Consider the following 9661-nt stretch of genomic DNA (forward strand, 5'->3'; position numbering starts at 1 on the left):
CCGGACGGACACACACATCTCTATCTTAAGTGTCCAGATGCTGGTTGTAGCTCCTCTATGTTAAAGTAGATAGCTGCTTTTTGTCCACAGTTTCAATAGAACATTGGAGCCTGACCCACCAGGTCCTACAATTTTTTTCAGTGTTTCCATATCGTGTGTCTCGCTGGGAGCTCTAGTTCGCGGAGAAAGCTCTGCTGACTAATCCACCAGACACACTGCGGGGAGAGAGACCACACTGTCCAACATCGGCGAGACCGTGTGAATTCCCTTGCCACTTCCTGCCTATGTGAGTGCCTGCGCCTGAACAGGAGAGGAAATACATCTGATCTTATAATTCTGCACTTCTTTACTACTTATCCTTATTATGTATATACAATCTTATTAATTGTTTGGCTCAAAGTCACACCGCTCTTTGTGCCACACTAGTAGAGCTCCGACCTGTAACCACAGACTCGCGATCTAGGCTGCAGTTCCCCTGGAATCTGCTCGGGTGCTTCTCACTTAAATACCACTGGCGAGTCCAGGCCGGTCTTATAGTCAATGAGTTTGACCTGAACGGATGCTGCAAGCCACACCACCAAAAATTTCTCAGGCTTTATATAGCGTGGATTATTTCAGGGCCTCAAGAGTGGAGCAGTGCTGTTGTCCAGCTGAAGAAACACAAAGATGACGATGCTTTAGGTCACAACAAGTCTTTTTTAGGTCTGATTTCTCATCTAACATCTCAAGAATTAAATGATCTCCTAAAAGAAAGGAATGTTCCACATACCTTGACGTAACAACTGGAATGGTATCTCAGCTATGGGCAGAGCGTTGTGTTTTCTGCGCAGCATGTACTCATAGAGACTCAGTCCAGGAGCTCAAACCTCCAAACAAATAACTTTTCATGGAGAACGAGCCATACCATTTCCACCAGACTGCGCATTTATCGGAATCGAGAGTCTGCAGCTCTGGAGATTTTAATCTGTGGGAAGACAATACAAAATGTGATATTGCATTTGTTTTCCCCCTCAATGACGAGGTTGTAGGTTTCTCATTTCAAAAATATGCTCATAATGCAGCTTCAGATTTTATAATAAGATTTGTAACCTACCTCTTTCCATACGCTCTGCCAAAGAAAGGGGTCTTCCTTGGATATTTTAACGGCCTTCTTGTGTTGGTTACAATTGGTCATACACATGGACCCTACCAAGCTGCCTTCCCCGAGAAAGGCCTGCACCTCGTAGCCGGAGGACAGCAGGGTCCCCTCGTGGATCGGGAAATCGTCTGTGGAGGAGAGTATGGACACAAAATGAAGTTATATTTCACAGTCCACAGAACAGCACATCACATTCAGTCAGTGCTGTCACTGATTTCTAATGCAAGATCAAATATCCTATTTGTTCTTTCTTTTGTGCCTGTACATATAAACGTGTTCAAGAAACAACGCCCTCAACATAGGTTTTGTCAATTCCAGATGTATAGTACATGTTTCTGGAAAAATGGAAAAAACTATTCATGTAATGGCTGAGAAATAAATAGGCAAAATACAAATACTGAAAAACAGTGCTTATGAGAAATGTTAGGATATTTCTGTAGTGGTTGAGAAATGAACTAGTCAAAGTATTAAACATTACGTAATTCCATTATTAAACCTTTTTGAGCACACTGTTCCCCCTAAATAAAGTACACATTTTGTAATATCAGGAAATACAATTGCTACGGATATTATTGCAGCATTTTATCTACAAAGATATACCCAATTACGAGATTTAAGATTCAAAAAATGATATTTCTAACATGTTACATGTTACTATCATTAGTTTATTTAAATGAGAAACATGTATTTGATCACTTAGTACTAAGCCTGGTCCTTATTTTGTAACCACAAACTAAAACAACTGTGTATTTATACATAAACTTAAGTCTGTTTTTCAGGACTTGACTTTACTGACTGTTGTTTACTACTCTCTGCTTACCTGTGACTGACATGTCACTTATTGTCTCTGATAGTTCTGAATCAAATCGTACTTGTGTTGAAAAGGCGGTGAGGAGCAACAGATGTGTGTCTGTGCGTCTCAATTTCAGGTGAATAACTGAACAGTTGGCCTGGAAGCCGGTCCATATGTTTCTAAAACCTTCCAGTGTTCCATTCTGGAGTTCCATCCACTCTGATGGAACATTCCAAAATGGAAGGCATGCAATTGAGGAAACATGTAAAATGTATTTTAAGAAAACATGGAAGTCACATAAATGTAAGTCCTTTAATGGGCTGAGATGTTAAAAAGTGAAAAGAGAAGCTTTTTTACACACTCTGATCCACATGTGAATACAAATCACAGATCCATTTAGATTTTTTCGTCCTTTTGTCAATAAAACTGCTAGTTGAGTGCATGCATCAACATCAACCTACTAACAGCAGCAGAAACCAGTCAGCTGCAGGCTGTTTACATTGATAAGAGCCACTCAGTACGTCACTACTGCCATCTAGTGGTGATAGAATATCTATGACCAACATCTTATCTTTTTATAAAGGTTGGCTTTAATTTACTTTTTTACTTTTTTTTTAGAAAGCTATATTTGAAGCACATAGCAGGCTATGAACAGATTCACCTGCATCAATTAAAAAATGTGGGTACAATCCAGAGGTGGAAGAATACTACAGTGTAAAAATACTAACAATACTTACAAGTAAAAGTCCTGCTTTCAAAATTGTACTTAAATTGTAGTAAAAGTGAAAAAGTATTAGCACCAATATATATTTTATGTACCAAAAGTAAAAGACACTACTGGGTTGCTTAACCTATAATAATATATGATAATGTATGTGCCAATTTATATCTTGTACATGGCTAAATCCGCAAAATAACAAGTAAATAAGTCAAGTTAACGTAGTGGGGTAAAAAGAAGAACATTTGCCAACAAACTCTAGTGGAGTAAAAGTTAAAAGTAGCATAATATACCAATTCTAAAAAAAGTCAAATGTACTTAGTTACTTTACACCACTGGTAAAATCCTACATGTAACGTGCCAAGTGTATTTAAATCAACGTTTGCACTAGCCATCACATACACAACTCTGTTAAACTGAGTCTTTATTTGATCAGATGACTTTATGAAATCAATCTTTAAGTGACGTTTTGAACCAGATCCAGGCTGCTGCCATGCATCAGTAAAGCAGTAGGTGTTGCATACATCGAGTCAGCTAATCCGCTTAATCTGAGTGAAACCCGTCCAAAACATCAATGCATGTAATCATCTACACTGTCATATCGTGCCAATAAAGAAAATAGATTTACTTTAAGTTAGTTTCAAGCCTTTCAAAGACGCCCCCTCCCCTGTACCTGAGGTGAACTTACTTACTGCAAAATCAGTCTAAAAATCAGTTATTTGATAATATCAGTGAGCTAAGAGATGTTGAGTAAGTACATTTCTTTTTCATCATGATACATACTTGATTCAACCTTTAATTACGTTTTTTGAGGCCATAGATTTAATTTTGGAAAGTATTTCTGTTAATTTGTCCAACATGTCATACAGAAAACAGCAACACAGAAATACATGTCATTAGTTTTAATATGTTAAATGAACTGGAAACTTTGGTAGTAAATTCAAATATCCTATAAAAATACTATGAACTAAATCATTGCTTATGTAGAATATGTGCACATTCATATGATATTAAAAGCTAATTATTTGCCAGCCATGAAACTATAAAACACTTTGCAATAACAACATTTTTATAAATGGTTACATAAAGTTACACATGTTTTGCTGCTCATGGACTCACACAAAGAGTGAAAGAGATGATGTGAGAGCACAGAAGGAGGATTAAATGCAGAGTATACGCTCCAGGGCCTGGATAAGATATTACACCTGTTACCCTCCTGTATACATAATGTGCTTCGCCTGCTTATCTACGTCGTTAATATTGATAGTGTCCTGCAGTACCTGCTTTAGATTTGGCTTCAATAAGATTTCTTCTTTCAGACTAGTGAAAGGAACACATCTTCCTTTTCAACTTAGATTTGATTGATTTCAGACAATGAACATAAAACAACACAATAAAACAAACAACATCAGCACAGCACAGTACAGTGCAAAACATTGTTGTCAAACAGCCAGAGTTTCACTAAATAAGTATTACTGACACAGACGGCGGTTGACAGATACATAATGTTGTTCAACAGGAATCAAGGTTAGTAGAATTAACGTTCCCAATAGTAGGGTAGTAGGGTATATCCACAATCATGCTCAATTTGAGATGTTTTTTTTTTTTTACCATAAACTTAGATTGGTAGGTTTGATGTGAACTCACAACATAAGGTAACCCCTGTCCCTTACAGTGAGTTGATGCCCCCGGGTCTCATGTTGTGTGTTTGATCTGTCCACTTATCAGAGATGTGGTGGGGAGCAGGGAATTTCTGCAGGCGCCTTCCTGGACTCCTATCCACTTCTCACTCCAGTTTATTTGACCCTATCACAACATCCCTCACCTACCATTACTATTCCGACGACACTCAAATCCACTCCTCTCCCCCAGCCTCCAGCCTCCAGGCCGAGGTGTTCATATCTCGTACACCTCTCGCTCCAATTCACTCTCAAGTAGATGGAGTGACTCTCCTCTGTGGAAGAGTTTGCCCTGCATACGACCTTTACATTTTAAACCCACAGTGACTTCTTTTTTTTCATGATCTTGGTGTGGTTATAGAAAACATAGTGCACTCAAAACATTTCCCCATGTGACTTATACTGGCTCATTGCTTCGACACACATTCTCGGTGGTTCCCTGCCTTCTTTCTGTTTGCCACGTCTTATTTTAGGTTTTTTTATTTTAAGAAGCACTCCACTAAAATGGTCAGCTTACTGTTCGTGCAGAGAAAATAACCCTGGATGATGCTATATACCCATATTACGTGTGGGATTAAAATGTGCCCTCTATATGGATAACATATATATGCTTATTGAAAAAAAAAAAATTAATATAATAAAGCAATATAGAATGTAATAAAACTGAGGTCCAGTCTCACTGCTAGCACAAGCGGGACTCCAGAATCCTTTTAATAATAAAAATAATAATAATAATGCATTTTATTTATAGAGCACTTTTCTATAAAACGGAAAGACACTTTACAGAGTAAAAAATTCATAAAAACAACACATTTTAAATATATAAAACACAATACCCCTAACCCTTAACTACAGATTAAAAGCAGTTCTGAAAAGGTGAGTTTTGATTTGTGATTTGAGCATGGTGAGATTGGGGCAGTGAGGGCTGATGAATACCTGGCATAAGACCCGGTATCAGTTTATCCAAATCATTTAATAAAACTAAGTGTATACATGTTGCAATTGTGATGTCATAGAGTTTTTCTTTAGGATTGGGGGCCAAGGTTAAAATATCAAATTTAGAATGCTCCTACAAAAAAAGTTGAAGTGAAACTTGTATTAAAAGGGCCATTTTATTATGATCGTTGAAATTATATTAAATTGTGGCCGTGGCAATTTTTGAGTGACAGGTCGCTACCACAAAGCCTGTTTTTTGCAAGCCACAATTAGCAACCCAATTAAGATCTCAGTTTATTTGAGTTACGCTAACCAAGCTAGCAAGCTGGGGTTTGCTGGTATTCAAGCAATCCTTATGCTAATAGCACATGTCCCGCTGGGCCTCGCTCTTTCTCAGCTCCAACCTAAACAATTGGTTGCTTCTGGTGCCAAAAAACAAGATGCTGATGAAGCCAAACTCGAGACAAACACACAAAACGATGGCTACATCCACTTCTTAAATACAGTTAATGGTGTTTGACGATGGTAAGAAGTGCATTACAGGGAAATGTAAAAAAGTGTTTGTAACTTTACCCATACGGAGTAAAATCAAGATATGATTGCTGCTTTAATGTCAATCATTATTTTGTCTCTGCCCCAACATTTTAGTGTGATACTGAGTTGCCCGGGAAGGCTCTCTTTTAAAGACAACCTGACACTGCATTTAGTCAAAGTAGCTTGGTTGAGTTTATGTTCTTTGTTTACTGTTTATATCTGCATTAAAGATCCTTATAGGGTGCTTTTTTTCTATAACAACCCTAATGAAATAATGCAAATCAACCACTGGAGCAGTTAACCGCTCTAACATTAGGCGCTCACCCAGGTGTGAGTGTGTGTGAGTGTGTTTATGAACAGGAAAAGGCAGGTTGTATGTTGCAAGCTCAGCAATCTTACCAACACACGCACACTCAGCAGACCTTATCGGGGATAAATAAAGATTAAAAAACCAACAAGTACGGAGCTCGGACACAGTAACTCCTCCTCTGTGTAACAAGTTGATATTATTGTCAGCCCCAAACAGAGTATGTCCTAACTATAAATATATAAATGGGTCAGGAATCATCTTGGTTCCTGTCGTTGAGCAGCCCGTTACAGAGAGAGGGGGTGGTGGAACAGCAGAGTCACAGAGGGAGGGTGTTGGGGAATTGCCGTAAGCTGTGGCGTGCTCATGCCAGTTGACTTGACCGAAGCAGACACACACTTCCATTATGGCGGATTGAAATGTCCACTGGACCGTGTAAAAGAGTAATGTGTTAGCTATATGGCGTGGACTGTGAGGGATTTATGCACATGCTAGAGCCATGAACACTGACACAGGAGTACATCTCTCATCAGTCTTTGTTGTGACATCATTATTTCTGTTTTAGGAGGCTTTATGAGTGCATTAGGAGAATGTGTGTGTGTGTGTCTGATTTAGATTCAATTACAAAAACGTGTATTTATTTTGTTTTTTGACACAAGATTGTTGATTTTTTTATTTGTATCTTGCTTGTGACTTGTGACAAAACAAATTAAAGACCCTCTCAATTCCCCTGGAATCTATTATGGCCCCTGTCAGCCAGTAAATCTGCATTGGGTTATTCATGAGCAACTAGCAGGAATATCTCAAAAAGGTGCAGACTCCCTGTCTTCTCCTCTTTATTGCTTTCACAACCGAGCCTTTCTCTCTTTTTCGTGAATCCTACAGCTGAGTGGCCTGCGACATGACTCTCCTTTTAGTGTAATGGCAAATTATAGCCATGTGCACTTGGTCTAACTCCTGGTATGAATATAAAGGCGAGGCCCACACACTGGGTTTCTGTATAGCAGCCCTGAGATTATGTAAGGATTATAATAACATTATTTGGATAGCACTTTATGAAAAGATGCAGCTCAATGTGTTTAACAGCAAGATAACATAACACAATCAATACATAGCAATATAAACAGTTTGATAGGAATACAACTAACTACATCACTGGAAGTTATTCTTTTCTGAGTTGAATTACAGAAAGGCTGCAGATGGTGGATGAATAAAGACATCGTGGTGACAGCAATTCCCACTACGCCCTGATTTGAAAGTCGCCCTCTGGTAAAAAATGTGTTCTTGTTGCTGTCACGATGCAAAATGATGCAGGGTCAGAGCTATTTTTACATTCACCTGCTGAAGAGGGAACATTTTCTGTGTTCACCTCATTTACAGCTGGAGAGGATTCTGCTGAATCACAACTCGTTTCGGAGCGATTGTCATCTAGTATGCAACTTACACAAGTGTCATGTGGAAATAATATTTTGAATTAATAAAAAAACAAGTTTGAGGTCATCTTAAAAGATAAAGATTGTTGCTGTTACAGATGATGCAATCCAAAATGTGCAGCATGTGGATTGTCTTGCTTGGTTTCACTTTAGCTGGGCATGCTGTTATTGGGGATCAATACAGATTTTTTAGGATCCCAATTAGATTATCTTGCTGGGGTCTATAAAAAAGTTCCCTTACAGTTTTATGTGATAATGTAAATCCAATTAAATTAATATATATATAAATACAGAATGCTTATACAGTATATACAATGTAAATATGAGAAACAGAATGGGGTGTGTGGGCCCTCAGAGGTCTTGGCACTCATGATTCAGTCATTATTTTCACAATATATATTTTTATAAATAAAAGGTTATTTCTTGCTTTAAAAAATAAATAAAAATAAGCTAAGTCAAATGATTGCATTCATGAGGGGGTAGCAGTATTTTTTCTCTATTCTGCATGGGTCCTTGGCTGAAGAAAGAAAATATAGCGTCTGTCAATCATATACAATAACGAAAATGTATATACATAGATGGTGTACTTTAAGTAGGTTTCAACACATTACTTTGAAGATGTAAAATATTTTACTGTATTTTACTTTTCTAAAATCCTGCAATATCATATTTTATTAGATGTTGTATTTTTGTTTAATGTATTATTCCATTACTCCCCCCTAGAGCCCTCCCCTCTCACATTATGACAACTTCTGGTGACAGCTGGCACGGCATGGCTTTCTGTTTATAATATAACGAATATTCCTGGAGTAAATGTGTCCCTATTAGCACAGAATGTCGTAGCCTTATGCTCCTTTAGCTCACATGAATATGCAAGTACTGACAGATTCTATCATAGGCGAACACATGTCCGGTTACGGTCACTGTAATGTGGTCTCGTGCGCGTTTCCCTCCTTTTCTGGTCGAAGTTTGTGTTCGCTTAGTGCCATGATAAGTCGACTACCACAGCACCACTGGCTCAGCTAACCGACCGGCAGCTCTGTCTACATCAGTTGAAGCCGTGACGGAGCTCAATGAGGAACACACACACACACACACACACACACACACACACACACACACACCCTCCTCCTCCTCCTCCTCCTCCTGGCTTCACCTCGGGGCCACACGGAGTTTCGTGGGAAACACATGTACAATGAGTATCCTTCCCGCTCACGCTGCTCTTTCTGCCACTGTGCCGAATTTATTTTAAACTTGTCTGCTTTTTAACAGAGACGAAGGAATAGCGCAGGTGAGCGTGGCTGCCTACAAGCAGAGAAGAAGAAGTTAAATACGGATTTTTTTGTATGGACGACAAGAGCGGCACTCAGTCGGACAGCTGTATTCGGATCGGTTAAATTTCCCCGTGGCTTCGCACAATGGACAGCACAGCTTCTATAGTAGTCATCTATAAAATAAAAGACCAACATGTTGTCTCTGGCAGATAAACATTGTCTTCAAATAACCTCTTTATCATATTAGAGAAGTTTCTTTTTTATGGTTTGGCGCTGCTGAGTATTCCGGTAAAAGGAGATCACTCCGCGTGGAAAGAAGTGAGTTGTAAAAAGGCTTACGATATCGGGACGGAGTATTAACACTGTATATTTCAGCTGTTCACTGTCGATGCAGTTTTTTTGGAAGACAATATAAGAAAGTAGCAAGGTCTTCCAGGAAAGGAGATGACTTCCAGCGCTGTCCTCCTGCTCTTCATCCTCTCTCTCACAAGTAAGTTCCCCTGTCAAAGTATGGCTGTGTGGTGACGTATTAAAACGAGTGTTTTAAAAAATGTTCTTATTTATTATATTTTCACCACAAAAACGCGTTGTGATTTTCCAAATGAGTATTATTGATATATTCAGCTATTGTAATGCGTTTAACAAATGTACATTTTCTGTCTATCATTAAACAATGTCCATGGTGCTGATGCACACACAATTTTGCAATTATGCAAAAAGATGAAGACACACTTCAGTACCCCCCCCCCTCTCGCTCTCTCTCTCGCTCTCTCTCTCGCGCGCGCACGCACGCACGCACGCACGCACACACACACACACACACACACACACACACAACACACACACACA

At 38.9% G+C, this 9661-nt stretch overlaps 1 pseudogene; it reads right to left on the reverse strand.

Moving 5' to 3' along the window:
- The window catches only part of LOC104945551 (radical S-adenosyl methionine domain-containing protein 2-like), a 5898-nt pseudogene extending 3927 nt beyond the window's left edge, over positions 1-1971 (reverse strand).
- Between the last annotated feature and the right edge of the window lie 7690 nt (positions 1972-9661).

The sequence above is a fragment of the Notothenia coriiceps genome, unplaced genomic scaffold, assembly GCF_000735185.1.
Source record: "Notothenia coriiceps isolate Sejong01 unplaced genomic scaffold, NC01 NC01_scaffold00009695, whole genome shotgun sequence".
NCBI lineage: Eukaryota > Metazoa > Chordata > Actinopteri > Perciformes > Nototheniidae > Notothenia > Notothenia coriiceps.